Below are 13,063 nucleotides of genomic sequence, written 5' to 3'. Positions count from 1 at the left end.
GACCTCAACTCGCAAGGGCCGGCGTCGGAGGGGTTCCCGGGGCTTGGGCTCTACAGAGCCTTCCTCCAGAGCAACGATGGCGAGCTCCTCCCTCGGTGCGTGAGGGGCTCCGGGCTCCCTCCCTATCGTGAATGACTTCCGTGATGACTTAGCTCATTCTTTGTTTCATGAAGTGTTTTTTATTTTGTGAAGCTTGATTGACGACTTGTATGTTTAAGTGGGATATCTCATTTGTATGGACAAAGTAAAAATTATCATGTTTTGCATCCTTGATTTGTATAGATGGTTCGTTTATGTCAATTGTGAGCGGGAGGAGGCCACAGAAGAGCCGGCCACACCAAGAGGGTGCTTGGATCCAAGGGACTTATTTTAGTCTGACTAAAAATAGTCTCTTTAAGAGGCTAAAGTTCCAAGCACCCCTGACTAAAGAGGGGCTAAAACTAGTCTTGGGACTAAAATTTTTTAGTCAAAATAAATGCTCATTAACTTGATTTTAGTCTCTTTAGTATTTGGATCCAAGCATGTGTGAGGCTAGCAAGTTTTAGTCCCACTACTTTTAGTCATGGAAGTAAAACATATCCAAGCACCCTCCAAATCCGGCAGGAAATAGGGTCCAAAGTAGTCAAATGATTGAGATAGAGCATTTATTGTCAATCTAACCCAGCCATCCATACACCTCTTTGGTTTAGAGTTAGTTCAGGGTTAGAATCTAACTCTAACCTCTAACTGAGTTAGAGATCTCCTCGTCTCGGTTCATCGCCATCATACTTTCCCCATTCCTGTGTTTTCAGTATCCTGCGAATCAAAGAGGCCCTTTTTTTGCGGGAAAAATCAAAGAGGCCCTTAGACTGGTTTCGGTCCGGTCATTTTTTATAAACGTGTTATGTCCAAAATTTAATGAACGTGCTCCGGTTTCCACGAAAATAATCCGGTTTCATGTAGTAATTCATTCATTTATTTATTCTTCTACGGGGGGTTTGCATGTAATTCGTGAGGTCTGAAATGTAAAGTACCCCAGCATATGCTCCGAGTCGTGCATGCACTACGACCCAGATGCTCTATGTCCCACATGTCGGCGAATGGGAGCACGTGGAAATAGCCTAGGAGTACATATAGGAGGATAAATGCGTGAAATAATATGTACTGTGAAGCGTAGCCGCGGTTCAAAAAGGAGACCTAAAGTGATGACAGCTATAGGTCGCACGCACCCAACTAGTGGTACTAGACATACGACTAACTTTTCCCTAAAAAAAAGGCACGAGTGCTCAGTACTCCTATTCTATAAACACAAGTCCCATCTGACAATAGCGTCCGTGCTACAGCTAGCTCTCCTCCCTCTTTCTCTATTCTAATTCTAAACTCGGCCGACGCCCGGTGGGCGGGGTGGGTTTGCTCAACTGCGGCCCCACCTCATAGTGAAAACGTTATGACTGGAATAAAAATGCCATATACTCCCTCCGTTCATAAATATAAGCCTTTTTAGATACTATTTCAAATGGAATACAGCATACAGATGTATGTAGACATAGTTTAGAGTGTAGATTCACTCATTTTTCTCCGTATGTAGTAGTCACTTGCTGGAATCTTTAGAAAGACTTATATTTGGGAACAGAGGGAGTACTATACGAATAAAACATTAAGGCCACCAGGCGACACAGTGCTGGTTACAGGAGGCAAGAAGAGATGCATCCATCGACGACGTCCACCTCCTCGACTCAGGGCGCCGGCCCACCGAACGGCGCCTCAGTAGCAGTGGCTTTCGTGGCCAGGTCGACGTGCTTCTGAACAATGGCGTCCAAAGATTCCAGCCGCTGGAAGAAGGCCAACGTCTTTCTGTCCTTGCTTGCCTTGTAGTGGCCTATGTAGACGATTTCCTCGTAGACGTGGATGTGCAGGTCGACGGTTTCTTGCATGGTGAGGCACTGCGCGGCGAGCGCGGCCTCGAGGTGCACATTCTTCGTCGCGACCTCCGGCACCTGCAGGGCCACCAGGGCTTGAAAGAGTTCGTCACCATGGAGGCCGATGAGGGTGGCAGGCAATGAGGAGCCTGGGCGCGTGGGCTGGAGCAGTACGGCAAGGTCGTCCGCGCGCTTCTTGACGGCGGTGAACTTGCGGATGGAGTTGACCATCATGTCGTCCATGCGAGAGGCGAAGCCGGCGTCGGCGAGGTCTACGATGCCTGCGGTCGCCAGCACCGTCTGGAAACGCTGCGCGGTGCAGGGCCGCAGGCCGACGCCTTGGATGATTTGGCATAGCCGACTGCCGCTTGTGTCCATCGCCTCCATAGGTGCTTGTGGCTTCTGGTCACTTGGTCTTGGATTGGAGTGAGCAGTGTTGCGCAGAGACTTGGGAGTAGATGGATTGGAGTGGTGGGGCGCCTTTATTATATGAGAGTCCAAACTGTGTTGCATTCACATCGTGCTGGCTCTATTATGCTTCTCAAATTAATTCCCTCTGCATGTAATTGAGGATGTAGCATTGACCGTTCAACGTCTCGGGAACCGCTACCCTCTCCCTCCTTGGAATTCAAGCACCTATGGACCCGTCGACGACGAGGTGCCTATGGTGACGTCGTAAATTTCAAGATGATAGTGCTGTGCGTGTGTGCGTTCATAGGGGTGAGTGTATGCGCGTGTATATGAGCACTTGCGTCTGTACTGTGTAAAAAACGTAAATGCGTGTCAAAAAGAGACTAGTCAGTATACTCAATATTGTGCACCTCGGAGAGGAAAACGATAGAACTAGTACGTATTTATTTACGGTGCAGATTCACTCATTTTGCTCCATATGTACTCCATCTCGGTGTAGTCTAGTCACTTGTTGAAATCTCTAGAAGGGCAAATACTCCTTTCTGGTTTACATGGCTATACTAGCAAGTAGTTGTACGTACTAGTGCAATAGTGGGCTCACATAGCAATTTTGTCTCATGCAAGAGCCTGGCTATATGTGTGCTCCAATGTTCGCAACTGCAACGTTCGGTTTGCGCTTGGCTCTTCGCCTCTTCGAGAAGACGAACAATGATGTTACTACTACTGCTTCTACAGTGTCGAATCCACTGCTGCATGTCCGTCCACCGCGAGCGGGACGGATAGCTTGTTGTAGAAGTACTACTAAGCAAAAGCCTGTCCTCGTTTGCGAGCAACCGCGCGCATGGGTGAGGGAGAAGGTGTGTAGTAAAATCAAGCTTCTCCTCATTGTACGAGTTGACGCGACACATCATAGCACTGGCCCCACATGCTTGCCTCTAAACTTGGCTGAAATACCCGCAGTGTACAATATATTTGCTGCAACCTCTAACATTTACCCACCACAAATTAAAATATATGTGGCCGTATGCATCGTTCTGATGCAGAGGCCGGGGAGTCCCCCCTTTTCGAAAAAAACAAATTAAAAAATATATATTCCTGTCTTGACCAGATGAGCGTGCAAACTACAATCACCAGGGTGTCAGGTAGGGCCAGAAGACTATTTTAATTTTTTTTAAAAACTTCGAGACGGCCACATAGCATGGAGCCGACCCCAACGATTTTAAGCTTACAGGCACGGTACACGCTATCCTAGACTACTCTACACATGAAACTGCCACACGAGCGTCCGGGCTGCGCTTGGCTCTTCGCCTCTTCGGGAAGTCGAACAATGATGGAGTACTACTGCACTAGAGGAGTACTACAGTACGCTTCTGGCCATCTGACACCGATTGAACTGCTGCATGTCCACCGCGTGCGGGAGGGAGAGCGTGTAGCGAAAGCTTCTCCTAGTCTTGCCAGCCACCACGCTCATGGGCGAGGGAGGGATGCTCCTGCCTTTGCGTGTATGACAGGTGGGCCCGACAGGTGTGTGGCCAACCTGTCATACAGCCAAAGGCAGGTGCAGATAAGTCCACGAGGGAGAGGATAATCAAACTTCTCGTTGATGTACGAGTTGACGCGACCATCAAAGCACTGCACTCGATATATTTCAATAATTTGCGTTTACAGATGTATTAATTACAATGCATGCATGCATGCCGTGACTCTCCTTTTGATACTTGCATGTGTTGATTTAATGCACCTTGAAGTAGTATAAAATATATGACGGTAAAGCTTTGTAATACCCCGGCCCAAGTTGAGAGATGGTTGTGCACGAGGAGGGCGAGATCATGCAGACCGAACAGGACCCGACGATGGAGCTCTCTAAGGTCTCGATGGACCTCACCGTGCTCCACTGCCCCTTGTGCCTCCGCCCCTTGACGCCTCCGGTGTATGAGGTTCGAATACAGCTCGTCCGTTCGGCTGATTGAGCAAGGTGCAGGTTTCTTGATTGATGTGCTGTTCGATTGATTTCTGCAGTGCAAGGGAGGGCACTTGGCCTGCGCGGACTGCCGCGTCGAGCGCCCCGGGAACCAGCGGCAGTGCCAGAAGTGCGAGCGCGGCGGTGGCTTCGACGTGCGGAACACGACGGTGGACTCCGTCCTTTTGTCGGTGAGGGTGGAGTGCCCGCACGAAGGCTATGGGCTCTACGTCACTTACCACAAGCTCGCCGATCACCAGAGCGTGTGTCCGCTCGCGCCCTGCAAATGCCCCGTGCCCGTCTGCGGCTACGAAGGCCCGCCGCCGGCGCTCTACCACCACATCAGCACCGCGCATCCCATGCCCGTGCACAGGATCCAGTACGACAAGGTGCTCCAGCTGCAAGTGCCACTGTCGGAGCCACGACTCTTGCTGTTCGCGAAGGAGGACCGCCGCGCGTTTTTCTTGGTCGGCGGCGTGCTCGACATCGGCACGCCTATCGCCATGTCGGTCGTCTGCATTAGAGCGGGGGCGTCCCCACTGCCGCACTACATGGCCAAGCTGTGGGCGAACGGCCCGCCGGGGGAGCCCAAAGGCACGACCGACGCCGTCAAGGTGGAAATGGATGTGACAAGCAGCAAGGATCCCGACGACGTCGACGTGCAGGAGCTGGCCTTCTTAACAGTTCCGCCCAAGCTGCTGGCCGGGGCTAAGCTTGTGTCCCTCCACATTCAGATTGACAAGCTCACGTCCTAAATGTTTCTACAGTGCCTTCTGTTTATCTTAGTAATATGCTAATATAGGGATTACCTTGGTCTACTTTAGCTTAAGAAATGGTGGGTTTTGGTGGCGATGCAGCAATTACTTCGACATCAGATCAGTAATTTCCAACAGTCAAACGGATATTTTGTGTCTGTTGGATATAAAGTTCCTTTGGGTAAGAAGTACTACTTGTCATCAAAATGGATAAAAGGAGATGTATGTAGACGTATTTTAGTTCTAGATACGCCCCTTTTATCCATTTTGATGACAAGCACTCCCTCCGTTCCACAATACATGCCTTCCATTTGTCAAAATATAGATGTATCTAGACATGTTTTAGTATATAGGTACATCCATGATAGAGCCAATCGGTTGGTTGAGAACACAACAATTCGTAGCTACAGATGCGTGTGTGACTCCTAGATGCAGAGGCCGGGGGTCATCATCCTCCTTTTCGAGAAAAAACAGACGCGTGTGTGAGAGCTCGCCACGCGGCTATTCCTGTCGAACGCCCCATTAACCGTAAGATATGTATACGACGGTGCCAGTTATTGCACGTACACAGCAGTACTCCCTCCTTTGCGGTTTATAGGGCTTAATTCAAAAATCTCACCAACCAAGATGGTGAGTGGTGGAATATTTTTTTAGTTTGCAAAAGCACCTAATTAATGCTCTTGTTTTTCTCAAAAAATTATGTTTATCAATGCATTAATTGCAATGCATGCATGCGTAAAGTACATGCATTGGTCAATTTTCTCTTAATACTTGCATGCAATGATTTAATGCACCTTGGAATCTGAACATGTGTTGGGGAACAACCAAATTGAGCCTTATAAAATGGAAAAACTAAAATTTTGAGATAAGCCCTATAAAACCGGAAAGGAGGGAGTAGAAAAAGAAGTACTCCATCTGGGAATAGTGCCGCACTTCGAAACTAGAACCGTCCATAAATTTTGAGCTTGCGTCTCGTCACATTCCAAATTACTCCACACTTGATTGAATTGCAAGCCTGTTCACACCGATCACAACCTAAAACGGTTTCCCACTTAGGAGCGTATTAGTACCACGCTATATTGAATTGCAAACCTATTCACACCGATCACAACCTAAACTGTTTCCCACTTAGGAGCGTATTAGAACTCGGTTATAAATACTAGTATGCCAAGATGACTGCACATTCCTCCTCAACTCCTCATCCACAAAAACAAACAAGTCATTCAGCATCCTTCCCTTGCGTCTGCCATGGCCAGCGTGAGTTCTGGGTCGAGAGATTACCACCAGGGAGAGGCGAGCATGGAAGCGGAAGCACGAGAGATGTCCCGCGTCGCTGCGAGAGCAGCCGACATGTCCTGCCGCGCGGAAGTAGCAGCAGAGAGGTCCCGCCACGCCGCTGAAGCAGGACGGAGGTCCCGCCGCACTGTCGATGCAGCAGATTGGTCCGGCCGCGCCGCGGAAGCAGCAAAGATGTCCCGTCGCGCCACGAATGCAGCAGAGATGTCCCGCCGCGCCGCGGCGGTCTGGGAAAATTTCTCGCGGGCAGGCGACGAATGTTACAGGGGCATGCATGCGATCGTCCATAGCCAGATGGATCAGATCTTCGGCTGGGCGAGGTTGCAGGACGACATGAAAGCCTCGTTCGAACATGCTACCGGCGTCATCCGGCAACTAAGGGAGGGCAATGAGAGGCTCCGGGCCGAGCGCGACCTGCTGAGGGAGAAGATCGTCCGAAGTGCAGACCAGCAGGAGGAGACCAGTGCCTTGTTGAAGAGGACCGGCGTCATCGTCAAGAAATTTATGGACGAGAATGACATGCTCCGCAACGAGCGCCAAAGGCTGGTGGAGGAATCCGTGGATGTTCTCAAGCAGCGTCTTGAGGACACGAAAGAGCTCATCGCCGCTCGCCGTGGAGACTAGTTCCCGCGGCCTGCAGCAACGCATCAAGAAAGTAGAGATCAGCGAGCCAGATCCTTGTCTTGCTTCTTCTTTTGCCCTTGTGTATTTCGGGCGTAGCCGCATGTGGCTTTTTGAATTATCTTTCTAATTATGTAAGACAATTAATCGTCCTTATCTTTCTGTGGAAGATCAATGTTGCGAGGCTGGAATAAGGAAAACTCTTGCTGTGGCGACCCTAGCGTTGTTGTTCTTCTAGTTGCTGCCGGGCTTCCTTCAGTTTCCTGGTTTCTTTTGATGTAATAATCGGTTTGGGATGTGGATTGTGTCGTCGCTTGTGAAATGTTGGGTTCTAGCGTGGATGTTTGGCCTTTGTTGGCCTCTTGGGATGTTGCGATTTCAATCTGGTAGCTTTTAGTCCTTCATGTTAGGCTGGAGTTGTGCTGAACTTCTTGTGAATTGTGGTGGTTTTCAGTAGTGAAAATCGGAAGGGGCAAGCCCTTATTTGATCCAAAAAAAATTTAATCGTCCTTATATATTCATCAATCTTGCTATAAGTCGCAGTAGATGCTATATAGGTCCGTCGGATCTTACATCAAGATCCGTGATTTCAGATTTTCTTTTTTCTCTCTTAAATCTCAGTCGAGTGAGACATAGCCACGCCATTAAACAGAGGCTCGGGCGCCATTAATGGAGACCTTGGGAGAGAGGTGGATGGCAGATGGAGGTCAAAGGGCTCTCCTCCCGATAAGCACGCGCAGGGGTCTGATCGCACGCCTCTCGTACTCAAATAGCTACCCTGCACGGCGCCTCCTAGCTAATAAAAAATGGGGACGCGTGGCGGCACGTAAATGGTACTAGTAAGTAGAACGCACACGGTTTCAATAATACTTGTGTTTCCGATTGTAACGTGACAACACTTGTTCCAAAATGACTTTGTTGATTGTTAATGTGTGCGCCTTCGCAAATCAGACTGCAAATTTACCACAACATGTTGGTGCCATGTCATGGCACCAAGCCAAGTTTCATTATTTTCATGCGTGTTTTGGATTTACAGGAATTAAAAAACTAAGTTTCTCAATGTTTCCAACCCAGCCACGACGCCCAGAATTTTGAATTTCATTCCCATTTCTTGCATGGAACCTAGAAATTTACCCGAGGACACACATGTGATTTTTCAACCAACTTTGGTGCACTGGAACATGTGCTTGTATTTCAAATTTGAATTATGCACACAAAGGTGACACGTTCCCTCCCAGAACCACGTGCCTTCTTGAGAGAAGCTCCGATTTGCAAGAAGCTTATACCAAAATTTGTTCCTATTCGGCCAATTTTTTTACCACGACATGGTACTACCTGACATGACACCATGCCAAGTTTCATGATTTTAAAACCAAGTTTCTCAATGTTCTTCACCGAGCCACGATGCCCAGATGTTTGAATTTTATTCTCATTTTTTGCATGGGACCTACTCCCTCCTTCCATCTATATAGGGCCTAATGTGTTTTTCAAGACAGCCTTTGACTATTGACAAGATTAATAGCACATGAGATGTATACTATGAAAATTATATTATTGGAAGCTCCTTTGACATACAAATTTGAAGGTATGCTTTGTGTAAGTTGCATGTCATATATTATTGCTCTAACGTTTGGTCAAAGTTAGCCTCGAAAAATGCATTAGGACCTATATAGATGGAAGGAGGGAGTAGAAATTCACCCGAGGACACAAATGTGATTTTTCAACCAACTTTGGTGCACGGGAGCATGTGCTTGTAGTTCAAATTTGAATTATGCACATTAAATGACGAAAAACTCAATTAATGTGTAAATAAGGCCAAACGAAGCCGGAATAATTCCAAAATTTAACAGGGCACTCATATAGTTCTATGTTGCCTTTGTAAATAAACTCAAGGGGACAACGTATATCGTTTCGCACTCAAAGGTGGCACGTTCCCTCTCAGAACCACGAGCCTTCTTGAGAGAAGCTTCGGTTTGCAAGAAGCTTATACCAAAATCTGTTCCTATTCGGCCAATTTTTTTACCACAACATGGTAGTACCATGACATGACATCCATGCCAAGTTTCATGATTTTCAGACGTGTTTTGGATTTACAAGAATTTTAAAACCAAGTTTCTCAATGTTCTCGGCCGAGCCATGATGCCCAGATGTTTTAATTTTATTCTCATTTCTTGCATGGGACCTAGAAATTCACCCGAGGACACAAATGTGATTTTTCAACCAACTTTGGTGCACGAGAGCATGTGCTTGTAGTTCAAATTTGACTTATGCACATTAAATGACCAGAAACTCAATTAATGTATAAAAATGACAAACGAACCCGGAATAATTCCAAAATTTAACAGGGCACTAATGTAGTTCTATGTTGCCTTTGTTAAGAAACTCAAGGGGGGGGGCAGCGTATATCGTTTCACACTCAAAGGTGGCACGTTCCCTCTTAGAACCACGAGCTTCCAAATCGGCCCAATTTTTTACCACAACATGTTAGTGCCATGACATGACACCATGCCAAGTTTCATGATTTTCAGGCGAGTTTTGGATTTACATGAATTTAAAATCAAAGTTTCTCGATGTTCTCGGCCGAGTCATGACACCCAGATGTTTGAATTTCATTCTCATTTCTTCCATGGGACCTAGAAATTCAACCAAGGACACACATGTGATTTTTCAACCCACTTTGGTGCACTGGAGCATGTGCATGCAATTCATATTTATATTATGCACATTAAAAGTCCAGAAACTCAATTAATGTATAAAAAGGCCAAATGAACCTGAAATAATTCCAAAATTTAACAGGGCACTCATATAGTTCTATGTTGCCTCTGTAAATAAAATCAGGGGGGAGGCAGCGTATATCGTTTCGCACACAAAGGTGACACGTTCCCTCTCGGAACCACGAGGCTTGTTGAGAGAATCTCCGGTTTTGCAAGAGGCTTATACCAAAACTTGTCCCAATTCAGCCAAAAATTATACGTATGAAAACAGGGTTTTGATTATCCCAAACATCTCGCTACCTAGACCAATAATGTACTATGATTTGAATTCAACATAAAATGGATACAAATATTTGAATTGGAGAGCGTATGGTACATGTAGTTCATAGTGAAATATGATTACTGCTATATGTATGTTTTTTGTTATCAAGATAATATTTAAATTATTGTATAACTTGACAACAATCGTATTCAAATAAGGAAAATTGATTCAAATTTAGTCCATATGGTAGACGACAATATATATGTTCACATGGTGGAGTAAAATGTTCATATATGATGGAAGATCAAAATGTACGACTACATCAATTATAAACCGCAAGGTCACCTAACGATATATTCGAATTCAACATAATGTGGATTCAAAAATTGAAATTCGAGGTCATGGCATCTGTAATCGTATAAAAAGGGACATTACTCTTTCTTTGGTGGGAATTGATTTGTTTTTTGTTGTTGTTGAGGGAAGTGCGAATCGATTTGGTACTGTGCAGGGTAATCTTGTTCTCCCGATATTTTTTTACATTTTTCTTGTAGTTTTTTCAATGGCATCTATAGCAATATAGTAAAAGGGGACATGACTCTCTTGTGTCTTGTATGAATTGTTTTTTTACACGTTAAGTTTGTTCTGCCGAACAAGGAATCCGCACCTTGTTATCCCGAAATTTTCAAGCTCGAGTATCTTTTGTCTCACCTGCTTTGAAACTCCCGCTTCTTCAACCCGCGCCACGCCTTGTTATCCCGAAATTTGGACGCGCGCGAGAACTCCCTCCTCATCCGAAATCGCTCCCGCAGCCCAGACACGCGAAATCCCCCTTCTACCCCTCAGCCGGAAATGAAGCTCCACGTCACGGTGTCAAAACCGGTGGGGGTACGCTGGTAACTTACCCTACATTTCGGACAAGCGCATCCCTAAGCTTGGCTCCCCCCTCCCCCTTCGCCCCCCATTCGTACACCGAGGCCGCCAAAACCCGCGAAACCCCATGCTCCTCCATCGGCCTCCCGACCGCCGCCCAGCCGGAGACTCTTCCCCGACTACGTCGTCCACCGCAACAGCTCGCCGTCCCTCATCCACCGCACCGGATGAGGATCCGTTGTCGATCTCGTCGTCCCACCGGATCAGCCGCCCCGTCCTCCACCTCCAAGGAGCTTCCCCGATGTTCGCCTCGTCTATCGAGCCACATCAATCCCCACAGCGCCGTCTTGACCCGCCCCACCGGAACCGCAGCACCCTCACCAATTCCTCCGATGAAGCCGAGGCCAACTCGGCGCCACCAAGGAGGTTCTGCAGTCACCGCTGCATTTTATCTTTTATTCGATCTCACAGGGCTGCCGGTGCTCGATACCGAGCAGACATGGCATGTCTCCATTGACGGCGCCGTCGCCGGCCACATCATCCACGGCGTCTCTCCCCCATGTCGTTGCTTCCTCGACGGCGACTTCCATAACGGCACTAGCTGCAGCTGCTCCGGCTCTCGCTCGCGCTGCGGCTCTGTTCTTGCTGTCGGTCACGCTGCTGCACTGCTCCTGCTTTCGTTCGTGCTGCTGCTCTGCTCTTGCTCTCGCTTGCGCTGCTGCTGCACGACCTCCGGCAGCTACAGGAGTTGCTGCTTTAGCACTCGCTCGTGGTGCTACTGCACGACTTGCTCTCTGCTAGTGTGTTCCCTGCTCGAGCGTCTGCTGATTTAGATCACTGCTTCTCTGCTACTAGTGCTTGAACGCCCTAAACATCTATTACAATGCTCTGTTACTAGTTCAATCAGTTTCGACAGTAAAATTCAGTTTCGACTGTGAAGTTCATTTTCTTCAGTTAAGTTCAGAGTGAACAGTACTTACAACATCTGTCGGAGCGGGCGTGGCGCGGCTGATGCGTTTTACATCTAGCACATTTTGGTGATGTATTTTACATCATCTATTGCAGATGATATTAGGGTCCCACTTCAGATTAACATTGTCTGTCTTGTCATGCTTCAACCTCGTCGCCGTACACCTTAGCGGAGCTGCTCCAACGATGGAACCGTCCATCAAAGCGGAGCAGTACCCTCGGCGCCGTTTCCAGACGCCTCGGATCTTCTTCCCTGCCTCCGACAGTCACACCAGCATCATCACCATCCTCCACGTCTAACCCAATGATGCTGAGGTCCACAAGGCTATGCCAAAGAGGTTGTACACTCGTCGCATCAGTTTGTTTCTCCATTCCTCTGTTCTTCCAATTCCTGTGAGCCAAACACCCAGGTTGACTGAAATCCTATGTTTCCAAATGCTCTGTTTTGCACGTGCATTCCTATCCTATTCCTGTGTTTTTCCTGTCCCTGCATTTATAGAATCCTCCAATTCCAAGCAGCCCTTACAGATTTACTTCATTTTCAGATAGGCGTCAAAGAAAACTCTGTGTGTTATGTCCTGCTCCTGCCGTGCCGTCATCCACCCCACCTGAGGTGCACCATCGACAGAAGCGTTCACTGCAGCAGAGATCCCCCCTACAGACTTCCTTTCGCCGCCTCAAATCATCTTCCCCGTTGCCGGCAGCCATGCCAACTGCATTACCACCATCGACTGAGCAGATGAACCCGAGGACTACACAGTTCCGGAAGAAAGGTCGCAGTCTTTTGTGTTTGCTTACGTTATACATCGGTTATTATTACCTACTACTTTATCGTTCAATCTTGAGTTTTGAATTGCCCATGGGTCTCATATCGAGCCAGCAACGAATAGTATTTGTCTACTATCTGGTTCATCTGGGGTCTTCTATGTGGTTCATGTTGGGTGGGCAACAAACAATAGATGATCCATTGTCTATCTTTTTAAACTGAAGCTATAATCTACCTGCTATCATTAGTTTTGGATCCATGCACTCGTTTGCTACCATCAGTCTTGATTTTTGCATGCACCCCTTAGGCCTTACAAAATCTAACTATTTTTTTTATTATGCATGTCAGATATTGTACACAATCGTACTGAACATGTAAAGAAAAAGAGAAGACCGTTGCGTGCGAATATAATGTCATGCAGACGCCGCTCCATGGTGGGCGAAGTGCCCCCCTCCTGCATTTCCAGATTGTATTCCAGAGGAAGATAACTGTTCAGATGGAGATTCAGAAGGAGCCGACCACGCCTGCTTACCACCTGAGG

The sequence above is a fragment of the Aegilops tauschii genome, chromosome 7 (assembly GCF_002575655.3).
Source record: "Aegilops tauschii subsp. strangulata cultivar AL8/78 chromosome 7, Aet v6.0, whole genome shotgun sequence".
Lineage (NCBI taxonomy): Eukaryota > Viridiplantae > Streptophyta > Magnoliopsida > Poales > Poaceae > Aegilops > Aegilops tauschii.
This window is presented reverse-complemented; position numbering follows the sequence as displayed.